At 39.3% G+C, this 20,087-nt stretch overlaps 1 protein-coding gene and 1 pseudogene across 17 annotated transcripts in view; both read left to right on the top strand.

Annotated features, from left to right (window-relative positions):
* Positions 1 to 20,087, top strand: part of Ankrd6 (ankyrin repeat domain 6) — a 190,652-nt gene that overhangs the window by 132,104 nt on the left and 38,461 nt on the right. The window lies entirely within an intron of this gene.
* The window catches only part of LOC147824980 (NADH dehydrogenase [ubiquinone] 1 beta subcomplex subunit 5, mitochondrial pseudogene), a 28,107-nt pseudogene extending 8,020 nt beyond the window's left edge, over positions 1 to 20,087 (top strand). The window contains exon 1 of the transcript XR_015441540.1: positions 1 to 20,087. This exon is cut by the window's left edge and continues 8,020 nt beyond it. The product of XR_015441540.1 is annotated as an NADH dehydrogenase [ubiquinone] 1 beta subcomplex subunit 5, mitochondrial pseudogene (transcript).

Genomic DNA, 20,087 nt, shown 5'->3' with positions numbered 1-20,087 from the left:
AAAATATGGTATTTATATACAATGGAGTACTACTCTGCCATAAAGAATGATAAACTTGAATCATTTGTAGGAAAATGGATGTACCTTTTTATTTTTAATTCTTTTATTGGTACATTGTAGGTATATAACACAATTACATTTCTCATTGGGAATTGTACCTTTATGTAATGCATCCTGGTTCTTATTTTTTCCCCATTCCTAGCCCTCCCTTCACCCCCTCCACCCTTCCCTATTTACAAAGACTTTATTTCCATTTTTTCCATTTCTCAGCATTTTTCCTTTCCCTTCTTTCCTTTCCCCTGCCCCTCCCACTACCCTTACCCCTTTGGACCTTTTCTTCCTATTTTACATTATCGATTATTCATTCTAATCATTGGTATATTTTAGGTATACAATATAATGACATTCATCGTTGGAAATTTGCACCTTTACATAAGCTCTCCTGGTTCTTATTTTTCACCCTTGCCCAGCCCTCCCTTCAACCCCTCCAGTCCTCCCTATTTACAAAGATTTTGTTCCTATTTTTTCATTTTCTCATATTAATCCCATTCCTTTCTATCCTTTCCCCTAGCCCTCCCACTTCCTTCCCCTTTGCCCCTTTTCTTCCTATTTCACATTACTTATTTATACATTTAGTCCTTATTTACACTTTCAGTTTCTCACATCAGAGAAACTATTCGGTATTTATACATGTGTGTCCTATTTATTTCACTTAAGAGTATTGCCTCAATGTGCATCCACTTAGCTCTAAGTGTCTCTAATTTCTCATTTTTTATGGCTGAGTAGTACTCCATTTTATGAAAAAACCACATTTTCTTGATCCAGTCTCCAATTGATGGGCATTTGGGCTGTTTCCAAGTTTTAGCTATTACAAACTGTGCTGCTATGAACATGGGCGCACATGTATCACTGTGGTATGATTCTTTTAATTCTTTGGGGAAGATCCCCAGCAGTGGAATAGCGGGGTCAAATGGGACTTCCAGTCCTAGTTCTTTGAGGTATCTCCATACTGATTTCCACAGTGGTTGCACCAGTCTACACTCCCACCAGCAGTGGAGCAGGGTTCCTCTTTCCCCACAGCCCCGCCAGCATTTGTTATTGGTTGATTTCATGATAGCAGCCATTCTTTCTAGAGTGAAGTGGAATCTCAGCATTGTTTTCATTTGCATCTCTCGAATGACCAGTGATGTTGAATATGTTTTCCTGTATTTATTTGCTATTTCTACTTCTTTGTCTGAGAAATGTCTGTTCATTTCAGATGCCCATTTTTGGATTGGGTCTTTAAATTTGGGAGGTCTGATCTTTTTAAGTTCTTTATAGATTCAAGATAGTAGACCTTTGTCTGAGGAAGAGCAGGTGACGATTTTTTCCCACATTGTGGGTTGTTTCTTCACACTGCTGGTGGTTTCTCTTGCTCTGCAGAAGCCTTTGAATAAGAAGAGATCCCACTTGTTGATCGTGCTAGTTCACGGGCAACTGAGGTTTTGTTCATAAAATCTTTTCCTACACCGATGTCTTCAAGGGTTCTACCTAACCTCTGTTCCAACTAGTTCAGAGTTTCTATTTTAATATTTAGATCTTTAATCCATTTTGATTTTAGTTTAGTGCATGGTGAGAGATACAGGTCTAGTTTTAATGTTTGGCAAGTTGAAGCCCAGTTTTTCCAGCACCATTTATTAAAGAGGCTGTCTTTCCTCCAGTGAGGGTGTTTGGCTCCTTTATTGAAGATGAGATGGCTGAGTGTGTCTGGTGGTGTTTCTGCATCTTCTAATCTGTTCCACTGGTCCTCAAGTCTGTTTCTTTGCCAGTACCATGCTGTTTTTATCACAGTAGCTTTGTAGTAGAGTTGCAGGTTGGGGATTGTGATACCCCCTGCCATGTCTCTGTTACCTAGAATTGCTTTTGCTATTCTGGGTCTCTTCGTGTTCCAAATGAATTTTTGGATTGTTTTCTCAAGGTCCATGAAGTATGCTGCTGGGATCTCAATTGGAATTGCATTAAATCTATATAGCAGTTTTGGAAGTATGGCCACTTTCACCATATTAATCCTTCCTACCCAGGAGCAGGGGATGTCTGCCCATTTTCTGATATCATCTTCAGTCTGTCTTTTCAGAGTGCCATAGTTTTCAGAGAAGAGGGCTTTGATTCTTTCATTAGGTTGATTCCTAGGTATTTCAGTTTTTTGGATGCTATTTTGAAAGGAATTATTTGCCCTATTTCTCTCTCAGTGAGTCTGTCATTGGTGTAGAGGAAAGCTATTGCTTTTTGTGTGTTGACCTTATAATCAGCTACTTGACTGAATTTGGTTATTAAGTCTAGAAGACTTCTGGTGGAGTTCTTGGGGTCAAGAGTATCATGTCATCTGCAAATAATGACAATTTGACTTCTTCATTTCCTATCTTTATTCCTTTTATTTCTTTCTCTTGTCTAATTGCTGTGGCTAATGTTTCCAGAACTATATTGAACAAGAGTGGTGATAGTGGACATCCTTGTCTTGTTCCTGATTTTAGTGTGAAGGATTTCAGTTTTTGACCATTTAGTATGATATTGGCTGTTGGTTTTTCATAGATGGCTTCTATCAGTTTGAGATAGAGACCATCTATTCCAATTTTTTGTAGGGTTTTTATCATCAATGCATGTTGGATTTTGTCAAATGCTTTTTCTGCTTCTATGGAGATAATCATATGGTTTTTGTCCTTGGCTCTTGATATAGTGTATTACATTGATTGATTTTCGTATATTGAACCATCCCTGCATCCCTGGGATGAATCCCACTTGATCAGGGTGTATGATCTTCTTGATGATCTTCTGCATTCTGTTTGCCATTATCTTATTAAGGATTTTTGCATCTATGCTCATTAGTGAGATTGGCCTATAGTTCTCTTTTTTCAGTTGGGTCTTTCTCTGCTTTGGGGACCAAGGTGATGCTTGCTTCCAGAAATGAATTTGGGAGTATTACTTCCCTTTCAATTTCATTGAAGAGTTTAAACAGTAGTGGCAGCAGTTCCTCTCTAAATGTCTTGTAGAATTCAGCAGTGAAGCCATCAGGGCCCGGGCTTTTCTTAGTTGATAAGTTTTTAATTACATTTTCAATTTCATTGGTTGATATTGGGTTGTTCAGAATTTTTAGGTCTTCTTCATTCAACTTTGGTAATTCATATGTATCTAGGAATCTGTCCATTTCTTCTGTGTTTTCCATCTTATTGGCATATAGGTTCTGGAAGTAGGTATTGATGATCCTCTGGATTTCTGCTGGGTCTGTTGTCATTTCACCCTTTTCATTCCTAATTGCATGGATTTGGGCCTTTTCTTTCCTTTTTCTGACAAAGTTGGCTAAAGGTTTGTCAATTTTGTTGATTCTTTCCAAGAACCAACTCTTGGCTCCATTGATTTTTTTGTATATTTCTCTTAGTCTCCATTGCATTGATTTCTCCTCTGATCTTTATAATTTCCTTCCTTGTATGAGCTTTGGGGTTGTCCTGCTCTTCTTTTTCTAGAAGCTTGAGATTCAGCATCAGGTTGTTTAATTGGGCTCGTTCTGTTTTCCTAATATGCTTATTCACTGCTCTGAATTTCCCTTGTAAGACTGCTTTCATTGTGTCCCATAGATTCCGATATGTTGTATTGTCATTGTCATTTAATTGAAGGAACTGTCTAATTTCTTATTTAATTTCCTCTGTGACCCATTGGTTATTCAGAAGTGTGTTGTTCAATTTCCACGTGTTTATGAAATTTTTTGAGTTTCTTTGTTATGTGAAATAAATCAGACACACAAGCTTAAATATTGCATTGATTTCTCTTATATGAGAAATTCAAAATATAAAGAGCAAAATAAAAGATAGAGGATAGAAAATGGGGAGATAGATCTTTTGCAAAAGGGAGGGGGGCCGAGAGATGGAAGGAGGAGGAAGGGCAGTGAGGGGAAGGGGATGAAGAAAGAATTAAGATGTGTTATGTCCATGTACCAACTCCCCAGGAGGACTACAATTAGTATGTGCTATTAGCATATATCAATAAAAATGACAATTTAACACAGAATGTAATCATGTAGTGGGGATTTAGGAGATTAAGAAATATAATCCAGGGGCTGGGGATTTAGCTCAGTGGTTCCGCCGCCTGCCTCGAAAGTGCAAGGACCAGAGTTCAATCCCAGATACAAAAAAAAAAAAATACAATCCATAAACTTCAAAATCTTGTTCATAGAGTGAACCTCCTCCCAACCCAGAGTTCACTGCAGAGTATGTGGGTAGAAAACTCAGGAAGGGGTTATCTGAGTGGGAGAGAAAGTGAAGAGACTGGGTTAAAGTGTGAAGTGAGGGCTCCCCACCTGATAAGAGTGACTTAAAAAAGATTCCACAGTTTGGTGGTTTTATCTTTCCTTTGTGAAAGTTTGGCATCTGCAGGCAACATAAAATTAAAATGATATAGAAAGGAATAAGGAGCTACAACATAGGCACATAGCATGAAGACAAGATGACAGCTCTGAGGCCAACTACCTGAGTTTGTTTCCTTGCCCCTAGTTACAGCAGTGTGACCCTGCATGTAGTTGTGTAGTTTAAACTCATCTTTCCTTGGTGGCACATCTGGGTAGTAGGGATAATAACAGTACATAGCTTGTGGTATTGGGAGGGACCAAAGAATCCAGTACAAGTAAAGCCTTAATTATATCTCATACCTCAAAGCAGTCAGTTTGCTTTTTCCTGTTTTTTCTAAGTGTAATCTTCCTATCACAAATCCTGCTCCCAGAACCAACAAATATTTTTGATACTCCCTGGCGAATCTGACAGATTCAGGCTCTTGTGTATGAGGAGCAAAGAATTCCAAGTGTACATCCAATAGTAAAAGAAAAAGCAACTATATTTTTTGAAGATGACAGGAAGATGTGCTCTGAGCAGGTCATGCCAGCAGAAACAAAAAGGGTGGCACAGACAGGAAAAGTGATGTCACGGCAGCAGGGAAATACGAAGCACACAGAAAAGTCAAGCTTTCAGATTTTAAAAGATGTGCACCCCAGCCCATGTGCCTCTCACTGGGTATCAGGATAAGATTGACAGGGTGCTGAGTCATCTCAGGGGCTTCCAACACATGCGCCTGTCCCAGAATTCACTGGTTAAATTACATACATGAGGGCCGGGGGTTTAGCTCAGTGGTTCTGGCACCTGCCTCACAAGCGCAAGGCCCCGAGTTCAATCCCCGGTACCAAAAAAAAAAAATTACATACGTGAGATGCAGACCATATTTATGAACCTTTAATGAGGCTCAAGTGTGGGGGAGTGTTACTGAAGGTCAGGTCATGAGATCTAATATGCATGTGCTCTGACCTGTAGCTTTAGAGATTTCCCGGGTCTTTGTTGTTTTATTTTTGGCTTCTTTTAGAATGGAGAACTGGCCCTGGATATTGCCCAAATTCAAGTGGGTAGAAGGGTCCCAACTGTGCTACCTGTACTACTTTGTCTTTCAAGAAATATTTGTGCAGGTCCAGGGATTTAGCTCAGTGGTTCTACCGCTTGTCTCACAAGCACAAGGTTCCAAGTTCAATCCCTATACCAATAAAAAAGAAAATAAAAGAAATATTTGTGCATATAAAAGCAGATCAAAATCATTTTAGCAACTGGATGTGATGACACACACCTGTAATCCCAGCACTCTGGGAGCCTGAGACAGGAGCATCAGAAGTTTGAGTCCAGCCTGGGTAACTTAGTGACTTAGTGAGATTCTGTCTCAAAATAAAAAAGGAATGGGGACATAGATCAGTGCAAAGACTTATGTGTTCAATCCCAAGTATTGCAAGGGAAAAACATTTAAAATATAAATAGACCCATACTATACATAGCAATTCTTCTCATTAACTTTAGGGCATGTCTAAGGGATCAATAGCATCATATAATTGAACATAAATCTAATCATTTGCTATAAAGTCTCTATAACCTTCCACTGTATGGGTAAACTATAAAGATCCATATCTTGACTGGCAGTTGGATTGTTTACAAGTTTTGCCTTGTTTGCTATAATGGACAGTGCTGCAATGGATATACTTGTATGTGCCTTTTAGATGATTTAGAAAAATGCTCTATTGAGCAAATTCCTGGAAAGAAAATCACTGGGGAAAAATATTTATTTGTTAACATTTTAATGATTCCTGCTAAATGGGCTACATTAATTTACCTCCCTTCCAGAGAAATTTTGGGAATAAAGTTTAGTGGACCTTGTGGGTGAAGAGCCAAGGCTTAGGTATTAGTTTGCTATGGCTACTGTAAAAAATTACCAAAAAGGTGTGACCTCGCACAAAAATTCATCTCACAGTTTTGGAAGCCAGAAGTCTGAAATCAAGTAGTTGACTGGACCATTCTCTGTCTGAACCTGTAGAGCAGAATCCTTCCCTGCCTCCTCTTAAATTCTCCTAATTTGTCAACAGTCTACGTCAATCCTTGGCTAGAAGCAGTGCCCCACCCCGCCGCCGCCTCTGTCCTCACGTGGTATTCTCTCTCTGTGTGTTTCTGCTGTGTCTTCTTCAAGAACATCTGTCATATTGGACTAGGGACCCAGCTGACTCCAGTGTGACCTCATCTTATATCTTTATTTTATTTGCAAAGATCCTATTTCCAAATAAGATCACATTCACAAGTACTGGACTCAACATATCTTTGCGGGGAGGTGCAAAATTCAATCCATCCGAGTTCAACTGAAGAAAGGAATCAGAGTGGGAATAACTCAGGAGGGAGGAGCAGGAGAAGGGTGACTTTGGGAGTGGTGAGGATTGGGGCCTTAAGAGGCATAGGGTATGTGCCCCATTATCCGAATGAAAATCTGATAATGTTTTGGAAAGTCCCAAGTGGATATAAGTGGGGAGATGATATATTCTTTAGCCAGAGCAGGGGGCACTTTTGAGAATGAAGAGGTTGTGCTGTAGTTTGGATAAGTGTTCCCCAAAAGTTCTGTATTGTAAAGGTTTAACCCTCAGCTTGTGGTGCTATTAAAAGATGGAACCTTTAAGAGTGTGGCCTAGTCTTTAATTGATGCCCACCAGTGGGATTAGTAGGATCTCAGCCAACTTTGTCTTCCTCTCTTTTGCTGCCTGGCTATGAGTTGAATGATTTAGCTTCACCATGCATTCTTACCATGTTCTGCTGCTGCCTTCCCACCAGAGGCCTAAAAGCATAGACTCACCTAATCATAGACTGGAACCTTCAAAACCGAGTCAAAATAAACCTCTTCTCTTTATAAACTGATTATCTCAGTGCTGGTTACAGTAACCGAAAAATGACTAATATAGGTTTCTATTAATAATACCATCAGCAGAGCATGCATAAACCAGACTGCTCTGGACTAACAGGGGTGTGTGGCCACTCATATAAAGACGCTATTTTCTGCTAGGATCCTGGTCCATTCCACTTTGTCGATTGTTCTTAATATTAGTACTTATTGGAAAGTTTTGGTTCAGAACTTGTGTTTGCCAGCTGGCTGGTGTGTAGTCATTTTCTTTCAATTGCCCGTTTCCTCCTGGGTGTGGTGTGACATGTCTGTAATCCCAGCATCCCCAGAGGCTGAGTCAGGATAGCCACAGATTCGATGCCAGCCTGGGCTACATAGTGACCATAAGCTCACTGCATAACAAGACCCTGACCCAAACAAACAAACCAAAAACCCAAAAAAACCTGCCCATTTCCAGGAAGTAGATACACTTCTAAGGTTGTTGATCAGTAAAAACTTTCACTTGAGAAAATGCACTTGTTTTGTATGTACAGTGCTTCTTCAGGAAGACTCCATACACTTATTTAAAAAGATATAAGTTTTAAAAATTGGTAAACAAATAGGTCTAATAGAGAAAGTGCAAAGTTCAGCTAGTCTTTCTGTCATGCTGTTTCCCTACTACTCTGTGTTTCCCTCACTGAAGGCAACCTGTTTTCTCTTTCTTACATTTTGCCCGCATAACATTTCATACATGTATGTGCAAATAGATGTGCCTCTATTTTCCCTTTTTTATACAAATTGTAGGCTATTATGTATACCCTTCACTTTGCTTTATTCAATAATATATGGATGAATTATAATTGACATATCCAGTCCCCTTTTGATGGACATTTAGGTTAGGTTAATCTTCTGTTCTTACACTGCAGTGACTTTGTTCTGAGATCTTGTTACACAATGTGGTTATATTTGTTGGGTAAACTTCTCTAAGTGGTACTGATGGGTTATGTGGAGGAGGTCCATTAGGCAGGCACCAGTGTGACTCATGTTTCCAGCAAAGGTGGTAGGAGCCTTCCATAGTGCTCTTTGGAGGAAGGAGAGTTGGTTCCTCAGATTGAGAGGGACTGTGTAAGAATTGATGTGGTAGGGCCGGGGATTTAGCTCAGTGGTTTTGTCGCCTGCTGCGCAAGTTCAAGAACCTGAGTTCAATCCCCGGTACCAAAAAAAAAAAGAATTGATGTGGCAGATCCAACATGAGTCCCTGCCTGGGCCTATGGGTACATACACTGTAATTGAGAGCAAGCCTCAAAACTGTAGGGATGGACTCAAAACTGACTCCAGCATCTTAGGTGAGGCTGTTGAGGCTACTGTTAAGGCAGAGTCCAGGAGCTGGCAATGAGTTCTAGCTGCTCTTTCCTGCCTGTAGGGATTTTCTGGGAGTGTGACCTTGCTCTGCAGGGCTTCTCCTGTGTGCTCTCTTGTCATGTGTATAAGGCCCACTTTAGTTACAGTGGTGCTCAGTGTGGCAAAGGTGGCCCTGTTTGCTCTCCACCTTCCCCAGTTCTGGGAAGCCTGGTGAGAACATTGACCCCAAAAAGGCCCAGCTGGCACTTGGATGTTCCTTCAGGGAGCTGTCTTTAATCGATGCCTACCAGAGGAATTAGTGGGATCCCGGCTGATTCCATTTTCTGCCTATGGATAGCCAGTTTCCCCAGCACCATTTGTAAAAAAGGCTATTGTTTGTTTGTTTGTTTGCTTCTTTTGTTCTGAGACAAGTCTCATTGTGTAGTCCAGGCCAGCCTTGAACTCACTATGTAGACCAGGCCTTGACTTGCAGCAATTCTCCTGGGATTATAGGCATGCACCACTATGGCTGGCTAAACAGTCTATCTTTCCTCCAGCATAAGTTTTTGTCCCCTTTGTCAAAGATCAGCTAGCTGATTGTGCCTGGAGTTGTCTCTGCATCCTCTACTCTGTTCCACTGATCAACATGTTGGTTTTTTTGTTTGTTCTTTGTATTGGATTTTTTTTTCCCCCTTCCCATGCTGTTTTTATCACTGTAGCTTTGTAGTATAACTTGAAGTCTGAGATTGTGATGCTCTCTGGCTTGCTGTTTTTGCCCAGGATTGCTTTTGCTATTCTAGGTCTCTTTTGGTTTTATATGAATTTTAGGATTATTTTCTCTAGTTTTGTGAGGAATGCTATTGGTATTTTGATGGAGTTGCATTAAATCTGTTAATCAATTTTGGAAGTATGGCCATCTTGAAAATACTGCTTCTGATTATCCTGGAATGGGATATCTTTCTATTTTCTGATGTCTTCTTCAATCTTCTTTTTAGAGTACTGTAGTTTTTATTGTAGAGGTCTTTTACTTCTTTAGTTAGGTTAATTTCTAAGTATTTTTTTTATGCTATTGTGAATGTTATTGCCTCCCTAATTTCTTTCTCAGTGACTTCTTTATTGGTGTACAGAAATTCTGATTTTTTTTTTTTTTTTGAACCAAAGACTGAACTCAGGACCTTGCAGCTATGAGACAGGCAGCGGAACCACTGAGCTAAATCCCTGGCTCCAGAAACTCTGATTTTTGTGTGTTGACTTTGTACCTTGCTATGCTACTGAATTTGGTTATTAATTCTAGGAGTCTTTTGGTGGAATTTTTTGGGTCTTCTATGTAGAGGATTATGTCATGTGAAAATGATAATTTGACTTTTCCTTTCCTACACATATCCTTTATTTCTTTTCTTGCCTGATTGCTCTGACTGTTTCAAAAACTCTGTTGAACAGGAGTGTAATACCAGAGATCTTTTTCTTGTTTCTGATTTTAGAGGGAAAGCTTTGAACTTTTCCTCACTTAATATGATATTGGCCATTGGTTTGTCATAAATTACTTTTATCAGATTGATATAAGTTCCTTCTATACCTATTTTCTTCAGAGTTTTAATCATGAATAGACGTTGGATTTTGTCAAGGGCCTTTTCTACATCTATTGAGATGATCATGTGATTTTTGTTTTTCTGTTTATATGATGGATTACACTTTTTGATTTGCATATGTTAAACTATCCCTGCATCCCTGGGATGAATCCTAATTAGTGATAATGTATGATCTTTTTGAAGATTTATTGTATTCTGATTGCCAGTGTCCTGTTGAGGATTTTTGCATCTATGTTTATTATAGAGATTGGCCTATAATTCTCTTTTTCGGTTGGGTCCTTTCTGGTTTTAGAATTGGGGTAATGCTAGCTTCCAAGAATCACTTTAAGAGTACTCCTTCTCTTTCAATTTTGTTGAAGTTTGAGGAGTATTGGCATTAGATGTTCCCTAAAGTTCTTATAGAAGTGACTCAATTAGCACTTGGGCTTTTCTTAGTTCATAGGTTTTGTTTGTTTTTGTTGTTGTTGCTATTTTTTACTATTTGATTTCATTGCCTGTTACCTGATTATTGAGGGCTTTTATATCTTTTTCATTCAGTTTTGTTAATTCATATGTATCTAGAAATCTATCCATTTCTTCTGAATTCACCAATTTATTAGAGTACAGGTTTCAAAGTAGTTACTAATAATCTTGTGGATTTGGGCAGTGTCCATTGTGATTTGACCTTTTTCATTTCTAATTGCATTTATTTGGGTTTTTTCATTGCTTTTTTCTGGTAAGCTTGGCTCAGTATTTGTCTATTTTGTTTATTCTTTTGAAGAACCAGCTCTTCAATGATCCTTTGTATTGTTTTTTAGTCTCAATTTCATTAATTTCTACTCTGATGTTTATAATTTCCTTTGGATTTGGATTATTCTTGTTTTTCTAGGATCTTTTGAGTGGGGAATTGAGACAATTCACATTGAGAGTTATTACTGAAAGCTAATACATCAACACTTATTCCTGTTATTGTGTTGTTTTCCTATTGCTGATTTCCTTTATTCTTTTACCTTTTGTTTAACTGCTCACCCTGCCTGGTATATTCATTTGGTTAGACTTATTGACATTGTTGGGCTCTTTGTCTCTTTCTAAAATATCCTTGAGAATTTTTTGTAGTGCTGGTTTGGTGGTCATGAATTTCTTGTGGTGCTCTTGTCATGGAAATACCTTATTTCTCTGTCAATTTTGAAAGATAGTTTTCCAGGGTATATCAGTTTGGGTTGGAAGTTGTGGGTTTTTGGGGGGGTTGTTGTGAAATACTTTGCTGCAAGCCCTGCTGGGTTGTAAGGTTTGTATTGAGAAGTCTGCTGTAATTCTAATGGGTTTAGCCTTACACATTTCTTTGCTCTAACAGCTTTTAAGATTCTGTCACTGTGTCAGATTTCTGGGATTTTGACTGATAATGTTGAGAGGTTTTTCTTTTTTTTTTTCTTTAATCATGGATATTTGGAGTTATATATGCTTGACTAATCTGTATGTTTAGTTCTTTCCTTATATTTGGAAAGTTTTCTGCTACTATTTCTGAAAACAGGTTTTTTTAATGTACATTTGTGCTCTCTTCTATTTTTCACTTCTTCCAGTTAATTAGGTTATTTTTCTTTGCATCATCTAGCAAATGTTGGGTACATTTTTCATGTTCTCTTGTTGTTAAGATATGTCTGAATAAGTAGTCTCTGACAGCAGTCCTGTCTTCTAATTCTGACACTCTGTCCTCACATTGGCCACTTCTGCCCATACTTTCAATATAATTTTCAATCTCCTGGATTTCTATTGGGAACCTTTTTATGGACTCTAATTCTTTTTTAAACTGGTCATTCATGTTTTATTTAGCTCAGCTAACTTTTCATTAGTGTCTTCTCTAAGCTCTCTGATCTTGTTTATTATATCCATTATTTAATTATATGCTCTGTGAGCATACTGAACACCTTATTGATCCATTTTTCAATCTCTTTTTTTCTTTTTGTATAATTTGGCTGTGTTACTTTTGTTTTTCCACCCCTTCTATACTCCATGGATCAGCTTTGGGGAGTTGGGAGTTTGAAGAAGCAGTTTGTTGCCTTGTCTTTTTTTTTTTTTTTTTTGGTACCAGGGATCAAACTCAGGTCCTTGCACTTGCACAGCAGGCAGTGAAACCACTGAGCTAATCCCAGCCCTGTTGCCTTGTCTTGACATGTTTCTATTTTGTTTGTTTTGTTCTATGCTGAGGTTTGTTGGGGATTTCTTTATTTAGTGTCTGCTTTTCAGTAATGCACTCTGGGTGTGGCTAATTTGGGAGGTGAAGATGAATTGTAATTGATCCAGCACCCTGTTCTCTGGAAATGGATCTCAGTATTGTTAATGAGACAAAAGTAATCTGGATATTGGCATACAGAGAAAACCTATTAGTAGCAACAACTATGGGACCGTGGCAATGGCAAGTAAATCAGCAACAATAATATCATCCAAGACAAACTAGATATCGATATAGTATAATAAACAATAATGTACCATCCTTAACCATAGAGAAGATATCTATAATTATAGTATAAGCACTAATTCAAACCAAATATTGATATACAATAAATACTAAATGTGACAACTGTACCTCCACTAACAATAGAAAATTCTAGGGTAATAATATATAGTTAACTATCTAAAGATTAGTAAAGATTAATGATTATACTAGTAAAGATATAGGGAGTTGGGAGTGGGAGAATGAAAGAAGAAAAATTTGAAAAATTAAACAATGGAAAATGAGAAGGAGGAGGGAAAAGTGAGAGAAAGGATCCTATTAAGAAGTAAACAGAGGGCTAGGGATTTAGCTCAGTGGTTTCACCACCTGCTGCATAAGCTCAAGGACCCGAGTTTGATCCCCGGTACCAAAAAAAAACTAGTTCTAAAAAAAAAAAAGAAGTAAACAGAACCACTCCCACCTCACAAGTGCAAGGTCCTGAGTTCAATGCCTGGTACCAAAAAAAAAAAAAAAAGAGTAAACAGAAATTAATAGAATTAGAAGTAACAGGGCCAGCGATTTAGCTCAGTGGTTTTGCCTCCTGCTGTGCAAGTGCAAGGATCTGAGTTCAATCCCGGGTACCAAAAAAAAGAAGTAACAGACAAGAACAAATAGGAAAAATAAAGAAAAAAGAGCAAAATTTCAAAATTGGAGAATAAGAAAAGAAAAAAAGTATAAGAAAATATTAAAAGGAGAAAAAGAAAAAAGAGAGAGGAAAGAAAAGGAGAAAGGAAATTCCCCAAATCCCAATAAATGAGTGAAGAAGAAAGAGAAAAAAAAGAAAATGAGTCCAAAAACAGAATTTTAAAAAATTCTCTAGTTTTGAATGAGTAGCTTACTTTCCAGCATCCAGAGTTTTGGGATTCAGCAAGTCACAGTTTTCTCCCCCTAGCTTTAGGACCTATGGATTTGTGAGGTGACCTTCTGTTCTAAAAGCCCCTCTGTTTACCCCAGGCTATGGCAACTGTCCAAGCTGAAGTGTGTGTCCCTGATCATGTTGGTAAGTGGAGAAGACAATCATACCTCAGATCTGTGCTAAATGTAGGCAGCAGGGCAAGGGTTTAAGTATTTAATGTCTGCATTTTCAGACCCAGCCATTTCTATGTGCAGCACAAACCCAGCCTACCTTCTAACTATGGAGGCCGGGGCCTATGTCCTTCCTAGTCTGAGTTTAAACTTTTCAGGGGTTCTATAGCTCACCCACTCCCAGTCTGGAACATTCTCCTATGAATGTCTCACCCAGTCACTGTGGGAGGGTTACAATGGGAGCCCTGAAGTGAAGAAGTTCTTTGTTAGTTGCTCTGAATCTCAAACTTAATTCTTTCTTGAAATGGCACCTGATTAGATACTCTCTGTCAGTGTGATGGGCACCACACTGTATTCCCTCTCTGGTAGTTCCCTGCTGTGTAGAAGGAATAATCTCATAGCCAAACCTTGCACTTGTCTTGCAGTTAACAGCCATGTGTTCCTCCTTGGTCTGTGCCAACAGCCTGTCCACCATTTCCCCCTGGAGTGGCCTGCTCTGGGGGCTTACTTTATATATGTGGAAGCAGCTCCCGCTTTCTGGGAGCCCGGGTGAGCTTACAGAGTGCTTTGGGGTTTTTTTTTCTCCATTATAGTCTGTTTTTCCAACTTCTCAATAGCTTCTAATTTTCCTTTCAGTTCCTTCTGGAATCCTAATGATCTACTTTTCTTCCCTCTTCACCAAGTTGTTATTTTCTAGGTGTCTGGATTGCATATCTCAGAGAGGCTGAATTTTACTGCTCATCACTACTCTACCCTGTTATGTATATTTTATCGCAATAAGAAAAGTTACCAAAAAATTGATCCAAGAAGAAACAGAAAACTTAAGTAAAGTCTTAAATTACCATGGCAAAGATTAGACTTCCCACTTCTTTCTATTGTCTATTGTCACCATGGCAGCCAAGAGTTTATTATAGCAGGCTTTAGTCACTGTGGTGACTACTCTGTCTGGCTGCTGCCTTGGCACCCAACTCAGATTTGGAGCTTTTTTCACCTGTGGCTTTCTGAAGACTATCACTCCTGTACGATACATTGGAGACCCTGGGAAAAGACTGTTCATCATCAAACCTTCATACTAAGACAAGTAGTTTTTGGATTTAGTGAAATCCTACCTTTTGTTGAGTGAGATTCCAGTAGCAATTGGCATAGCCCTGGAAAATGTATTTATTGGAAAAGCTGAATAGGCAGAAATTCCATAAGTATATTTCCCAAGACATTGGGAATATTGCAAACATCCTATGTCAAGGTGGATTTCATATAATTTCTTTAATGGTCCTGAAAAGAATTATGAGAACTGCTCAAGCTCAAGGACCTGAGTTTGATCCCCGGTACCAAAAAAAAAAAAAAAAGAATTATGAGAAAACAATGGCTACTCAAATTGAAAGCAAAAAGGCTGAATTATGGTTAAAAGAGCTGAAAGATTGAAGATGAATACATGAGACAGGAGATGGGCCCCAGTATCAATATCAAACCAATGACAAGGCACTTATTGATCATTCTCCAACAGCAGCTCTTGACAACGAATCATTTATTTCTCCAAATACAAAGTTGTTGTCACTTATGTCTATATGTCCCCCAAAAGCTTCATGCAGTCATAGGTGGGGCTTTTTCAGAGGTGGCTGGATCTAGAGTGTGTGACACTGGGATTGATTCATTGGTGCAATGCTAGGATCAAGGGCATTAGGATTAAAGGTGTGAGTGCCACCCTCGTTAGCCAGATCTATGTTGAGAATCAAGAGGAAAGAGCCCAGAGGAATAATTTAAAACATTTTGAGTTTTGCCAAAAAGGAAGCTCCAGTAAGGCTGTGGACTGCAAAGATAGAGCAGAGGAGATCTTCGTTGCTGAGAAGGAACAGAAGAGTTGAAAAGATGGCCTGAGGGCATCATACGTAGCAGTTTGACTCCACCCTTTGCAGCCTCACAGTTGCAAAAGTGAAAGACTTTGCTTTGAGAAGAGAGCCCCAGAACACCATGTTCCAGAATGGCAGTGGGCTAGGAAAGTTGTTCCTAGGATTTGGCTCATAGGCATTGGACCCCTAGAGCCAAGAGAGAAGGAAGCCTGACTACTGCTCCAGCTGGCAGCAGACCTTGGCATCATCCACATGGTGCTGTTTTAGACACATGCAGAATGCAAGAGCTGTGGTATAAGGAAGGCTTTTCCACCTCAATTTCAGAAGAAGCCCTGGGAGGCCAGGCACTGTGTCTCTGAGAAGGCAGTGCGTGAAGCTGTGAGTGTTAAGGCAAAAGTACAGTGGAGACCCCAGAAGTTTGGGGAAGCCAGGAACATGGATTGTCTGAGGAAAACTGCAAGAAGGGAGCAGAGCTGGCCCAAGAGAGAAGCCGTGGGAGCTTCTGTAATACATTTGTGAATTACAGATATCTGGATTATTCAGGCTACTTAGGATTTCAAGTAGTACAAGAAATATTGAATCAACTATATAAAACATTAGCACCTAGGGCTGGGGATTTAGCTCAGTGGTTCCGCTGCCTGCCTTGAAAGCAGAAGGACCCAAGTTTGATCCCTGATACCAAAAAAAAGCACCTTAATAAACAAATTTCAGTGAACCAAAAGGAAGAGGAGGAGAAACAAAAAATTGAAAATATGATTAAAGATACAGCCTTTGGAAAAGCACTAAGGCCAAACATTTTGACAGTGCTATGAATTTTATCAAAAATTTTCCAATGTTATTTGAAATATTGTAAAGCAGAGCAAAATGGAAAGCTAGATTGTTTTATAAAGCCAATACAGGTAGTTATAAATGAGAATGAGAACCAGAACCATACTCTAATCTCACTTATGAAAATAGATACAAAAATTTCTAAATTTACCTGAAAGAATACAGCATTTATCAGAGGAATAATATAGTATGACCACATATGTTTGTTTCAGAAATGCAAGAATGGTTCCATAGTTCATTATACAGTACCAACAAAGGAAGAAATCACATGACATATTAATAGTTGCTGAAAAGACAGTGGTGCTTACTTTCTGGAGAAGCCAGTCTTAATCTCCCACCCCTTAGCACATCAGACATCAAACTACATGCTTTGCCAGCTGATTGGAAATGTAATCTAAGTAGCTCCTTGTGAGGAGCATGAGAGCCATTCACTGATGCCTTATCACTTAGCAACATGTATTCTATGTAATCCTCAACAACCAGGTAAGTTGACTAAAATATTTTAGTCTTTTTCTGGTGGACTTGTCTTATTAATGAAATATAATTGTTAGGAATAATTGATTCCTAAAAGTGCCCGTTTCAAATCACTTCTCCAAATTATTTATGATGCTTGTCACTTTACAGGACTATCCCAGTATCTCTGTTCTTGTGTGGATGACTACTGGCCCCCAGTACAAGAGTTTCTATTTGTCTCCATGACATTTTGTCTTATTTTCCTATTCTTCCAACCTGAGACTATCACTGTTTCTTGATTTTTGTCATCCAAGGACATTACTTCTTTGCTACTGCTTGTCACCTATAGCCTGATTAAGATGTGATGTGTCACTCATCCAAGTAAACAAATAGACAAAACATATTCCTAATAAGGCAAGAAAAGGGGCAAAGGGGAAGGGGAAGTGGGAGGGGTAGGGGAAAGGATAGAAGGGAATGGAATTAATATGAGAAAATGAAAAAATGGAAACAAAATCTTTGTAAATAGGGAGGGATGGAGGAGTTGAAGGGAGGGGGAATGGGGAAAAAATAAGAACCAAGAGAGATTATGTAAAGGTGCAAATTTCCAATGATGAATGTCATTATATTGTATACCTAAAATGTACCAATAAAATTAATTTTAAAAAATAAGGCCAGAAAGCTCCGAACACTTTTTAAACTGAAAGTTGCTTTAATACGTAGCTGTGTTTTCTTTCTTTTCTTTGATCCGTGGCACATTTTCTTCCCCTATTTTCTTCTGAATTTTTTCATTGAATCATAGCCTCAGAAGGACTTTAAAGTTTTCTGACCCAAATCTACATCATTCCAGACATTGATACTCTCCAGGAATACTGTCTATGATAAGAAGACCCTGGGGCCACCTGGGAAAGTGGGGTTCTGCCATTTAAAATCTAAAAAAAGGCTCAAGTGGCCAGGATTCCAGTTATTGCCATCCTGTCACAAATGAGATTTGAAACTTGAGAATTCATTTAATCTCCGTTAGCCTTACTATCCTCATCCAAATTAAACTGTCAAAGACCTTTTTCCATTTGAATACAGTATTATGTTTCTAAAATATATGCCACTCTTATTTGATCAGCCTTACAACTTTCTTGCCTCATACTACTTCTGTCCTTAATGCTACAGATAACTCAAATGTTTCTTACCTTAGAAAAAAACTGCATGATCCTACTACCATATATCTCAAGATCTCCTAAAGAAAGGAAGCTGCTTTATTCTGGAACTATTACACTTATGTAACCTAAATTCTGCCTATTATGTGATTTATTCTCATGTGGCTCATATCACCTACTTGACCTTCTTGTAATACCCTGTTAAGATGCTTAAATTGTTTTATATATGAACTAATAAGTCTCAATTCCTTTATCCAGCCCCCACTTCAAGTTTCTACTCTTTTATTCCTTTGGCTTGTGACCCAGGTCTGTCTATGACTCTGGTCATAGGAGTATCATTGAACAAAGATGGTGCTGGAGGAATGGCTAAGCACCAACCAGTACCCTCACTTCTTACTGTTGAGGCGCACTCTGTTCTGTAGACCTTGTCATTCATGGGACAGCTATTATTCCTCTGAAAGACCTGCTCTATAGTAAGTAGGATCTGAAATGCTTAAGCAAGACCGAGGAGCTGGAGTAATAAGTGACCAGAGTCATCATCCAGGGCTCCCAGAGCCCATGGAGAGTGTGTGTGGTGGTGGGGTGCTTCCCCAGCTTGTTTCTGTAGGTTCAGGTTCTTAACTGATCGCTTCGAAGTGTGACCTTTCCTAAGGAGGTGTTTCCAACATAACTTTGGTCTGCCTGCAGAGTATCTAGTGATGAAGGTCAATTCCATACATGAATAAGTACATGCTGGGAATGAAACACCTCCACTTCTTTTCAAGGTTTAAGCTGGCTGTCTTTGTCTGGGCTCCCTTGTCACCTTCACTGGTGGGTGATTTTTGTCTTAGCAGGAATCTTCCTCCTAGAGTGTTCCCTGACAGTCTTCCCCACCACCAGAATGAGAAGCAGGGACCCTCTGTGCATCCTCTGTTATGACCTGTATATGTACCTTTTGGGTTACCTGTGGAATGGGAGTCACTGTGATGCTCCTGTGGGAAGTTCTGCTGGAGCCTAGCCCATAGGGCTCAGCCTGCCTGAGTAAAGCATCCTTCCAGCCAGCACCCAGAAATGTTCACAGTGGGGCCATATTTCTGTGATTGTTGTTGGGCAACATCTCAAAGCCCTTCCCTGTTCAGTTCCCTGGAGGTGTGCCAGCCCTGATTTCTGGTTGAATGAAAGGGAAGTTCAGGGATGCTGTCTTCTCTGGCCTCAAGTGCTCTATCCTGATACCAGGACCAGGAACTGGCCCTTTGAAGGGGCCAGAGCTATGGTTTGTAACCTGTGGCTGTACATTAGGATTACCTAGAACTTTAAAACCCACACATCAGACCCTACCCTAGGTTGATAGAATCCAATGCTTTGGGGATAAAATTTGGGAATGGGTTTTCTGGTGAATGGTAAGATTTTAAATAACTCTAATAGGGAATAGCAGTGAAAAACTAGTAATTTAAGTCAATATCTCTTAACATGTGGTCCTTACCCAGTAGTACCTTCTTCTCAGGACATTGTTAGAAATGCACATTCTTGGGCTGGGGGTTTAACTCAGTGGCGCCATGCCTGCCTTGCAAGCACAAGGTCCTGAGTTTGATCCCCAGTCCCGGGGGCGTGGGGGGAAGAAGAAATGCACATTCTCAGGTTCTACTTCAGACATACTGAATCAGACACTGTGAAAAAGGATTCCAGCAATCTGTTTTAACACACTCTAAGAGAATCTGCTGCCCAATTAAGTTTAAGAACCACTGGCTTAGAGTATAGAACTATTGCAAAAAGCAGGATAGTTTAATGTGACCTGTAAATAAAATTGTGCAAAAGCATCAGTAGAAGAAATGAGAAAGACTGCATAAAGATTAGTTGAGTTGGAGATAGGATTTAGCTCAGTGGCACCGCACCTGCCTCTTAAGTGCAAGGTCCTGAGTTTGATCCCTGGTACCAAAAAAAAAAAAAAAAAAGATTAGTTGAGTTGGGTTGTGGAAGTAAAGATGATTTTCTTTTACTTTACAAATGCATTATGCTTAGTATGTATTCTTTGAAGATATGGGACGCTCTGGGTCATGGTGGGTCATGAGTTTTGCACTGACAGGTGGGGACAAGAGCGTCATGAAGAATGTAGCAAGAGGAATGGCTCTTGCTTGGGCAGGCCCAGTCCGGCAGGTTTAGCCTGTGGGCCTCTCTGGGGAGGGGTTATCTGACCTCTTCATTTTTTCCTGTG

The sequence above is a fragment of the Heterocephalus glaber genome, unplaced genomic scaffold (genome assembly GCF_053883595.1).
Source record: "Heterocephalus glaber isolate CG9 unplaced genomic scaffold, H.glaber_assembly_v1.0 deba00001523, whole genome shotgun sequence".
NCBI lineage: Eukaryota > Metazoa > Chordata > Mammalia > Rodentia > Bathyergidae > Heterocephalus > Heterocephalus glaber.
Note: the sequence above shows the minus strand (reverse complement) of the source record. Positions and strands in the feature narration are given on the sequence as shown.